Here is a 10,291-nt window from a genome sequence, read left to right on the forward strand (position 1 = left end):
ACTATTAGATAGAGGAACAGTAAACTAAACTTTAAAAAGGGCACAGTATACTCAAATCAAGGGGTGGCGTAAGCCAAACACAATCTGGCTAGGCTTATAAATGCCCCAGGGCAGATAGCCTAGTATGAACCTATGAACCTATGAACATACACAGCACACCTGTCTTAGGTGACTGTCGGCAGTCACACTGCTGTTCCACTCAGCAGGCTACACAAGGCGATAGTCACTTACATCCTGCTGTCCAATAACTGGTTCTGCAACATAACCTATGCACACATGCCACAAGTCAGCAGGTACGATGTGACTCCCCTTCCATGTTTGTGTGACTGAAGTTGTCACTCAGAGCACAGACTACGTGTGCAGGGACATGCAATAGCCGACCAGTGTTATCGCCCTGATGGTGTGGTCCACGCCCTGGGAAGCATTTTGCGGTCATTTGGACCTGTTACCACTGTACTACAAATGACTGTGTCACTCCCAACAGTTGTCCATGCTTCTGATGTCATTCCACAGGCATCTAGTATATGTCCACTTTGACAGACCTGGCCAAACAACATGATGCTGTGGCACAGTTGACCTGCACCTGTCAGCCCTGGGAGTACAGATCACATGTTGGACTCTTGCTGCTTTTATACTGGCTGTCTTGCACAGTGCCCAATAACAGTCATCACCAGAACGGGAACCGGCTAGCGAAGCATGTGGTCATGTCACACAATGCTTGACATCATCCTCTGTGACGCACGCAGGCAAGGCACACCTGATACTGCACCACTGCAATATCTCTGCAGTGACTGGGACCTGCCTCTTGGCTCTGCGGAGCACACCTGCAATGACTGGGTATAGACAGACCGTACCTCTCAGGCACGTACCTGGACTGGAACATCCACAGCTGAGGTGTCCCCATATTCCACTATGTTGTACACACATCCCGGCTGGTTACTTCGCACAATGCATCATAGGTGCTCCACGTGCATATAACTGTATCCGGAACTACTGCTGCTACTAATGTGAGACTGACAGTAACCCACACTTAACTGTGATAGCCACACATGTACTGACACATTAGGCATACAGTGTGCGTGAGTAATAACCTCCGCTCAGCTGTTTCGACCCATACACCACCTCCAAGACCAACAGTATCCTTGACATGGACACTACCAACATGTGACTGCTGTTCCACACCTGCGGTTATCCCCTCATTGGTGGAATCCGAACATCTGCTACCCACCCTTGTTAGCCACATACCGGCACCACACACTTCACGGCATACACAGTAGATGAGTACTACAACACCAACTACAGATGTTGTATGACAGCGGTAGTTGTTGTCGTGACACACGTGCAGGTGGACAATGCACATGCAAATGCTGAGACATACCCCAGTACACTTCAATAGCATGTACACGACAATGTGGTTCATGCTATTCCACACAGAGCCATGCTGGTACACACCAGAATACAGACAACACTCTGGGGGTGCAGTCCCATGGACATACTTTACAACAACAGGTGGGGGCTGTTACACAGTGGTGTACATTCCCATGGGCAGGGTGACTCACTGGTCAGCCTTGGTAGGGCCACAGGATCCCACATCACATGCACCATAGCTAGCTACGTACACATTACTGCGACACATTCCAAGATGTACCACAAGGCATTATGGTGGTATGTCAGTAGTTGTATGCAATATCCACATCTGCTCACATACAAATGTCACTCTGGAACATGACAGTAACAGGTGATGTTGGCAACATGCTGTCTGATGGCTTCATTGCTAACATTACACCCTCTCACTCCCTGCAGGGCCACATTCCTTGCAGGTACATTGTGGTGTACTTGCAGTCACACCTACACAGTACTGACCTGCACTCTATATGTCCTAGGACACAGGCCCCTTATCACCCTGCAATATCCCAGGCTGTGATGTCCACAGAACTCTGAACAGCATGTCTCCCCACTGGGACACCATATTCAGTAATAGCCATGTACCAGACATTGTGGCCCCTGACTGGCACACAGCGACAGTAACACTCCTCACAGGTGGCACCACACTGCACGACTAGGACTATTGCCCTACACACCTCACTGGACTGTTATGCATGGCTATATGGCACATCACCATGGACATCATTCGTTGAGTCTTTGTTGTGCTCCATTCCTTTGATGCCAACTGGGTTGGTCTTGTTGGGGCCACAGCATGCCTCCTACACCTGTTGAACACCTTTCCTACAGTCACCAGAGTAGTTGGTGATGACATGGGTGTCCACACAGCCTGCATTGTCCTCTCACTGCCATTCAGCACCTTTCTCCATTCTGGTATTGACTACATACACATCCACCTGCACATCACAACATATGTCTCTGGATGTTATGCAATGTGGCTAATGGACGGGACACACACACACTGAGGGTGGTATACCATATCACATACTGCAATCCAGTTACACTTGGCTTACCACAGTCCTCAGTCATGGGGCCCTCGTGTCCGGTATATGCTTCCCTGAGGTACAGGCTACTACTGAGGGGACGTCCCTGCCTAGCTTTACAGACTACTGCATACCCAGCTCCGTTGTTGCTCCACCAGCTGATACAGACCCCATCCATATGGGTGTCACTGTGACAGATACCAATATGAACATCATGGCCTCTACCTGCATGACACTTGGTGTGAACATCACCTTTGCAGTAGACCATCCTCCCACTGGTTATCACATAGGTGTTAGCCCCCTACATACATGTTGCATTGTACATGTTTGTAAGACACATGTATGTTGCACACACACTCCTGTGATTACCACATTGCCACTGTGGTGTGGATATCCTTCTATGTGTTCACACATGTCTGTACTGGGTGTGTAGCTAGTACATAGGCACCCATTGTACCTCTGAACACCGGACGTATACACACATCCATGGGTACAACACCCCGTGTAGGGTGTACCTTACACAATAGCTTTACATAACCCAACATTAAAACACCATGATGTTTATTGAGCTACAACTGTTAATCTATGCAGCTTATGTACAGACACCATGTCTGTACACATTTGCAGACTACATACTCAGGGGTGACGTCTGCTGCAAAGACAGGGCCCATGTCTGCAAATATGTTTATGGATATACTCCGCATACACGACATACACAATAGCCACTATGACCATGATGCTCATGGATATGTGCACACATGCGACTGTGTGTGGCATGTGCTTGGGGGTTGCATTCCCAGACTGGACACTCACCATGCTTTGGGACATGATTCCTATGTACATCATGCATGAACAGTCAGTAGCATTGTTCATGTGATACCTCGCTTGCTGAATGGTGGACACATGTACACCAGGGATCACTGCAGTGGCTGTACTGTGCAGTGATGCAGGTTACACATGGCTCTTCTGTTCACAGGACACTACCCTGGAGAGGTGCCACTGGTGTGCACACTGTAGTTGTTACTCATTGACTTGCCAGACTGCATGGTACCCCACTATGAACCTGTGCAGCTATTACATGTCCTTTGTGCATGGTTACTGGTATAGCCCTTCCAGTTAGATTGGCTGTCATGCTGTTACAATGTCCTGTGACTATGGGCCATATGTATACTGTTATTTTACATGCCAGTCATGTTCATGTTTGTCTGTCACATCTCTTCTGCTATTCTAGTATGGGAGTAATGTTTGTGTCCTTTGCAAATGCACAGAGTTGAGTACATAGCTATTTAATCATAACTGTTTATACATATCTTAATTACATACTACTCACATCACTATACGATACCTTTGTTATGCATCATATGCCTGTTCTCCTGTGTAACATATTTGACGTATCAATCTACTGTACTATACATTACACGTTTTACATGGTATCCCGTAATACAACCATTACTTGCACAGAGGGTCCACCTTAGACATGTCATGGACATTATATGCCCATACACATGCTTACTGTTACAGTATATCTACATATACTATCCCCTGCTATGGCACGTACTTATTGGACATACCCTGCCACTGACGGCAGGTCGTATGACATTGTTCTGTTTAATGCTGTCATGTTGCATCCCTTGTGGTGTCTGTGCTGTTTACCGTATGGCCCACTGCTGGACACACATCTTCTACAAGCATTAGTACGATCAGTGAGACATCACTACATAAATACCATTCCCCACTTTATGCATGGCGGACACTGTTAATTACTGCAAACCAGGCTATGCATATACTGACATTACGTAATACAGAATATACTATACATACAGTTAGTGTTATACATACCTTGATATAGTTCTGGTGTTTCATCGCTATCTCGCTCTTCTGTATCACTCTTTAAACTGTTATACGGTATGAGCATACAGTTTGCATATCTGGCAAGTCATCCTTATATACGTCTATACCTGCAACATGTGGTTTACTGCCGCCAATTGGTGGTCCGGTGTGACTAATTACATGCACTTCAGCTGTGCAGCTACTACATTCACCAGTTATGCAGCAGCAGTGGGGTATAATTGAATTCTCCACCTGGGCATTGGCAATTTGCCCTGCCTTCGGGGAGACGGCCTGTATTGTGTTTTGTTGTGTGTAATTGCAACTGCTTTGTGTAGAGCCAAGTCTATTTTGGAGTCATGTCCCCCGTGGATTGTGTGTGATGGCTTGAGTATGTGGTTCTACCTGTGACTGTACCTGTCATCCTACCCGTCTGATAAAGGACTATTGCAAACACCTGTAACATCGCCGTTTGTTCCGTTATACCACGGATACAATTTTGCATGGCGCCTTTAAATGTCTCTCACAAGGTATGCCAACGGTTCAGCAGATGTAATTGACTAACTAGATGTTTGGGCTGTGGTTACGGTCTGTATTGCTATTGTTTACAGTGTGGGGATGTAGGGTGTACGTAGCATATATGGTTTTGTGGGGCTTGCATTTCACGTAGTCCATATATATGTGTGGGCCTCTTCCCTAATTACAGTGCTATCACTTAATAGACTTCTATTATGGGAATTTACTTTGGGCCATTGTTAATTGGTTTCTATATGGTATGCAGGTGCGGTTGATACTTCCATACCTCCGGATGTACGGCGATATGTGCAGGGATATTTGTAAATGAACGCTATCCCATGTATGTCTGTCCCAGATATTTGCAGTCATTGCAGTGGTGTTGGTGTCAGACCCTCTGTCACATGGCTTGCCACCTTTTCATATGGCCATAGTTGGACACTTGCAGGTCACACAGTGGTGTTTACAGGCTGACATATGGCCACGGTCAGTACACAGGATAGTACATACTTTTATCCTCATTACATACCTGTTGTTCTTGGTCCTTCACTACTTATCGGTTTGCATGTAACATTTCCATTTCTTACATACAGGCATGAGTATTTACTGCAACTATTGCATATTATGTGGGACATACTAATGTCCTACACTCATGGACAGTTGCCCTTTCTAATGTTTCATGTCAGGACACACCTGCCCAGGGGGGGCTGTTCCTCGCAATGTGGGACAAGTGTTTACCGCATGCCTATGGATAGCTATACCCGCACCTACAGTAATCATCTACCTCTGAGTTGCCACCTACAGACACACTATGCAGACACACACACACTTTAGTCACACGGGAACACACATGGCACCCTCAACACATACATACACAGGCTACATCACTCACAACCGCAGTTGTACACGGTACCTACGTGGACCGCACCGCCGACAGGGGTGACTACATGTCCTTACTATCGTCCTATTGCTCGTGGTTCTACTGTTCCAGTACTGTGTTCTTAATGTCTTTCATCCTCCTGGTTACGCGTGTCAGTGTGTGACACATTCCATAGTTGGCGGTATCCTGTTTATTTGTACCTCAAAGGTGTTTAGAATGTCATCGACCTATCTATATATTTGCAGATGCCAGTGACCCCTTGTATATCGACATATATCACACTATTGCCTTTTCTATCTGTATATGTGTATATATATGTATATATATATATATATATATATATATATATATATATATATATATATATATATATATATATATATATATATATATATATATATATATATATATATATATATATATATATATATATATATATCGGACAGGGGTGGTGACAGGCACGCCTTTCATTGTGTGTTTGTCAGTGTATACTGTGTTTCCTGGACTCCACGCTTGTGTCTGTACCTGTCACATTACACACCTGCCATAGGTTAAGATTACCTCCCATCCCACTTTGCGAGGGACAATCCCTCTTTGTGCAGTTGTGTCCTGCTAAATATTTGTGAACATAGCAAATGTCCTGCAACTTTGGGACAAACATATTCCCTATAGTTTATGTCATAGTTGCATGACACACTTATTCTGTATCTGACCCACCTACATGTTACAGGACACGGAACACGTACCTGATACCATTACTAGACTATAAGCTTTTTATCTATGCAAAACACTGTCATTCTGGTTTTCATCCTGGCCGGGTGTGTGTCATCCTGCTGATATCTGGCGTATGTCCCACATTGGTCATTTGAACTGTGGCAACCCTACCGTATGTACATCTTGCCAAGCAATAGTGTTGGGTGATCGTGTACATGACTGCCTGTTCCACTCCTGGCAGTGGTCGTTTAACCCTTCAGAGCAGGTGCTATTTGTTCAGGGGTGACTAATGCTGGTGTCACCTGTTCTGTACATCATTGACCGTGATCTGCGCAGTGGTCGGTGACACTTAGCCCTGTTTTACGCATATCCATATAGTCATATTTAAACATTGCTTACCAGCTGTGGGCAACACTTATTCCCGCTAACGTGTGCTACACATATTCCAATGACCTGCATCCGGAATGCATTACCTGTGCCGTCGGGATTATGTGACATCCCTTGCGGGACGTGGGACCGGGAACATGCACGACAGTCGCTGCATGTACCACTTGGGCATCTGGGAGTTGTACACGAATTATGTCAATTTGTATGTGCAGTACACTACAGCAGTTACTCCACACTACACTCACATGGATGACTCCGTTAGTTTACAACTTGATGAGTCCAGTTAATGGTATGTCCATGTGATGTTTACTGGTTGTACTCCAGCACTGGGTATGTATATCACAATTAGGTACACCCGATAATTTTCTACACCTTCATATGATCGTGGATGCAGCATGCCGGGGTGACTAATGCCTGTCATGGGTACATCCCCTGCCTTGACACTACATCCATGATTACATTTTGTGGAGCCCCTTAGTAACGCGGCGGGTAATCCGTGATGACTGTGTTTAGGACAGTGTTTACACATATGTGCTCCTATGATTGCCTCTGCTCCAGTATGTGACAGTTGCTTACTCGATGTTGTGGTGACGGGTGTCACTGTTTGCCCCGTTTGGTGTTTTGCCCCTGACAATCGGGCGTGTACCTACCGATGTACCTGGGAACCTATACACACAGCAGCGACAGATGCTGATGGGCGCATCTACTGTTTAGGTGTTGACAGTTCCAATTTCCCATGGCTGTTGCATGTACAATGTTTAAGGGCTGCCTATGTAGGATTCCACAGTGGGCCACCTATACATCACAATTTACAGGTAGTCATGTTTGTGTGCCATCTATGTTACTGTGTGCAGGTGGGGAGGGGTGTCAGTCTGTGGGAGCCTACACTGTCAAGGTATGTGCTATACGTTCCCTCTTTGCCAAGGCGTAGGCATATTGGGCATGCCTCTGTCTGCCTACTGGGGCTGGCACAGTGTGTCCATGGTCTGGATCCCTCTGTGCCTGTGTTGGCCTTGGCACTTGCGGTGGGCTGTGAGGCCCTCCCCCATTATGACCCTGCTGCAGCTGTTTCCGCAGGATCATATTATGTAGCATGGCACATACTATGAAGATGTGGGCACATGTGCCTGGAGAGTACTGCAAGGCTCCACCAGATGTGCCAAGCACCGGAACCGTGATTTCAGCATCCCGAACACACACTCTATGATGATTCTGGTTTGTGCGTGTGCCTCATTATGGCATTCTTGCATTGGTGTGTGTACATTTCTGATGGGGGTCATCATCCATGGCTCCAGTGCATAGCCAGCATCCCACACAAGGTGACCTTGTGGGATGTCCCCCCTGACAAATACCTGATACAGCTGTGAGGCATGCCAGATATGGGAGTCATGGTAGCTTCCAGGGCTGCCAGCACACACATCCATGATAATGCCCTGGGCATTGCACATGACCTGGCAGTTGATGGAGTGGAATCCCTTGCAGTTTATGTATCGCCTACCATACTCACCGGGTGGTGACTTAATTTGTATGTGTGTGCAGTCTATCACACCCAGTACCTCCGGGTAGTTTGCCACACGGTGGAAGTGACGCATATTGCTGGCCAACTCCTCCTGAGTTCGGGGGAAGTGTATATGCTCATTGGCATGTGGTAACATGGCATCTAGGAACTGGTATAGTACCCTGGATGCCAATGCCTGTGAGATCCCCATTATATCTCCAGTTAGCCTTTGAAAGGTACATGTGTCTAGTATTCACAAGCTTACACATACCTTTGTGTCCACTGGGATGGGTTCCCCTCTGTTGTTTCTGGTTCTCAGGCGTGGCCGGCACAGCTCTACTATTTGCTGTAAGATGTCCTTGTCCACCCTGTAACACTCTACTATCTCCAGATCATGTAGACCCTGGTAGGTTATCCTTGGTCTGAACACTCTTCTCCTCCTCCGAGGCCTACGGTGGTTGTCGGCATCATCCTCCACAACACCGTCGGTTTGTAACACATGCTGATGAATCATAGCTATGGCAGCTCCCAACATGTACATTTTAAAAGTTCCCTGTCTGTTTACACCTATGGTGCGGTGTTTGGGAATACACAGGTGTGTGTTGGGTGCTTTCACACTTTATACTGTTTTGCTGTGAACACTGATGATGTCATAGGGTGTGTATGTACGATCGTGGCTACAGGGTATCTTCTGTGTTTTATTTATGAAACCGCTATTGTGCTGTCTTTGGTGTTGCATTACATTTGGATGCTGTGAATTACCTCCTGCCTTCCGTTTACATTTGTGCACGTTACACCTACCGTTTGCTGGCATGCATCCAACTGCCTGCTTTCATTTGTACTTTCCTAGACCTGGCTTATCTTGCATAATGTGTGCTATTGCCGATCTACTGTGGGTTTGCTTTGCTCTGCTATGACAGTTCTCCTATCTTTACATTCCAGGTCCTCCACACGTTTCTTTGCAATCCTATGCCTCCCCTATCCTGTTTTGCAGGTTTCTGCATGCAGGCTTATCTACTGCCATTGATTGGCCGCCGTGTGTTGATTGGTGTTAATTGCTCATTAGTATGCCAATTACCCTGCTTCAGCATTTCCTTCTTTTCTTCCCCTGACCTTCCTGTTTGTGCTATTGTTCGCAGCACGTGCATCCGCTTACCGGGTTTCGGGTACAAGTTCATTCCCGTACACATGCACTTTTGGGCACCATGTGTGCTCTCAGCTAAACGGTTCTATACCCTCCTCCCCACCCCTGTCCTTCAGCTTTGCTTAGCAATGGCCAGGCCAGATTTGCATTGCTCCAATGTGCTTACTGATATGGTGGCATACCCCTCTGCTGATGTCATGTATCACCTTTGATACACTCCTCAGTGTTATAGCGCTGTGCCATCAGGTACATCCTTAATCCGGCGGGACGTTTGCGATTCAGTATTACCTGCCTCATTTGCATGGCATTGACTACTAATTCATAGTTACAGCACTGAACACTGTCGCGGGCCCCTGGCAACCCTTGCGCCTTGCTTGTGGTGAGCCATGCCTACCATTGCATATTATGGTGCAATCCTAATTTGTCTTTCATTGCGATTTTCTGCCATTTTTATATATTTCCTTTGTATTCCTGTTTGCACACACATGCCCTGTGGTTGTACTGTGCGTTACTGTGGACATGACATTAAATGTTGTTTTTTAGGTGTTGTGTATCTTTTCTTGTGCCACTGGCTGTGTATTTGTACATTGGCATATGTTAACATTGTAATATATGTGTGTGGTCCGCTTCCATAACTCCGATGTTCTGTTTGGGAAAATGTAAACCGTGTTTTTTGGTTTACATTTCTATGGGCTTGCGCTACGCCTGCACCACTTCGTGAATCATTGTATGCCTTCATTAGCATGGTGTGACACTGCGCATGGGGTGATTTGCATACCTATGCCGAGGGCTGCATAGCTCTGGCGTACTCCGGTAGTGCACGTGGGATTGGTTCATACCTGAATCGCTCGGCGGACATATTTGGCATTATGCCGCCTACTCTACGCCTACGCCTGGCGCAA

This window comes from Protopterus annectens, chromosome 1.part2, assembly GCF_019279795.1.
Source record: "Protopterus annectens isolate FY-2018-M chromosome 1.part2, PAN1.0, whole genome shotgun sequence".
NCBI classification, from domain to species: Eukaryota; Metazoa; Chordata; order Ceratodontiformes; family Protopteridae; genus Protopterus; species Protopterus annectens.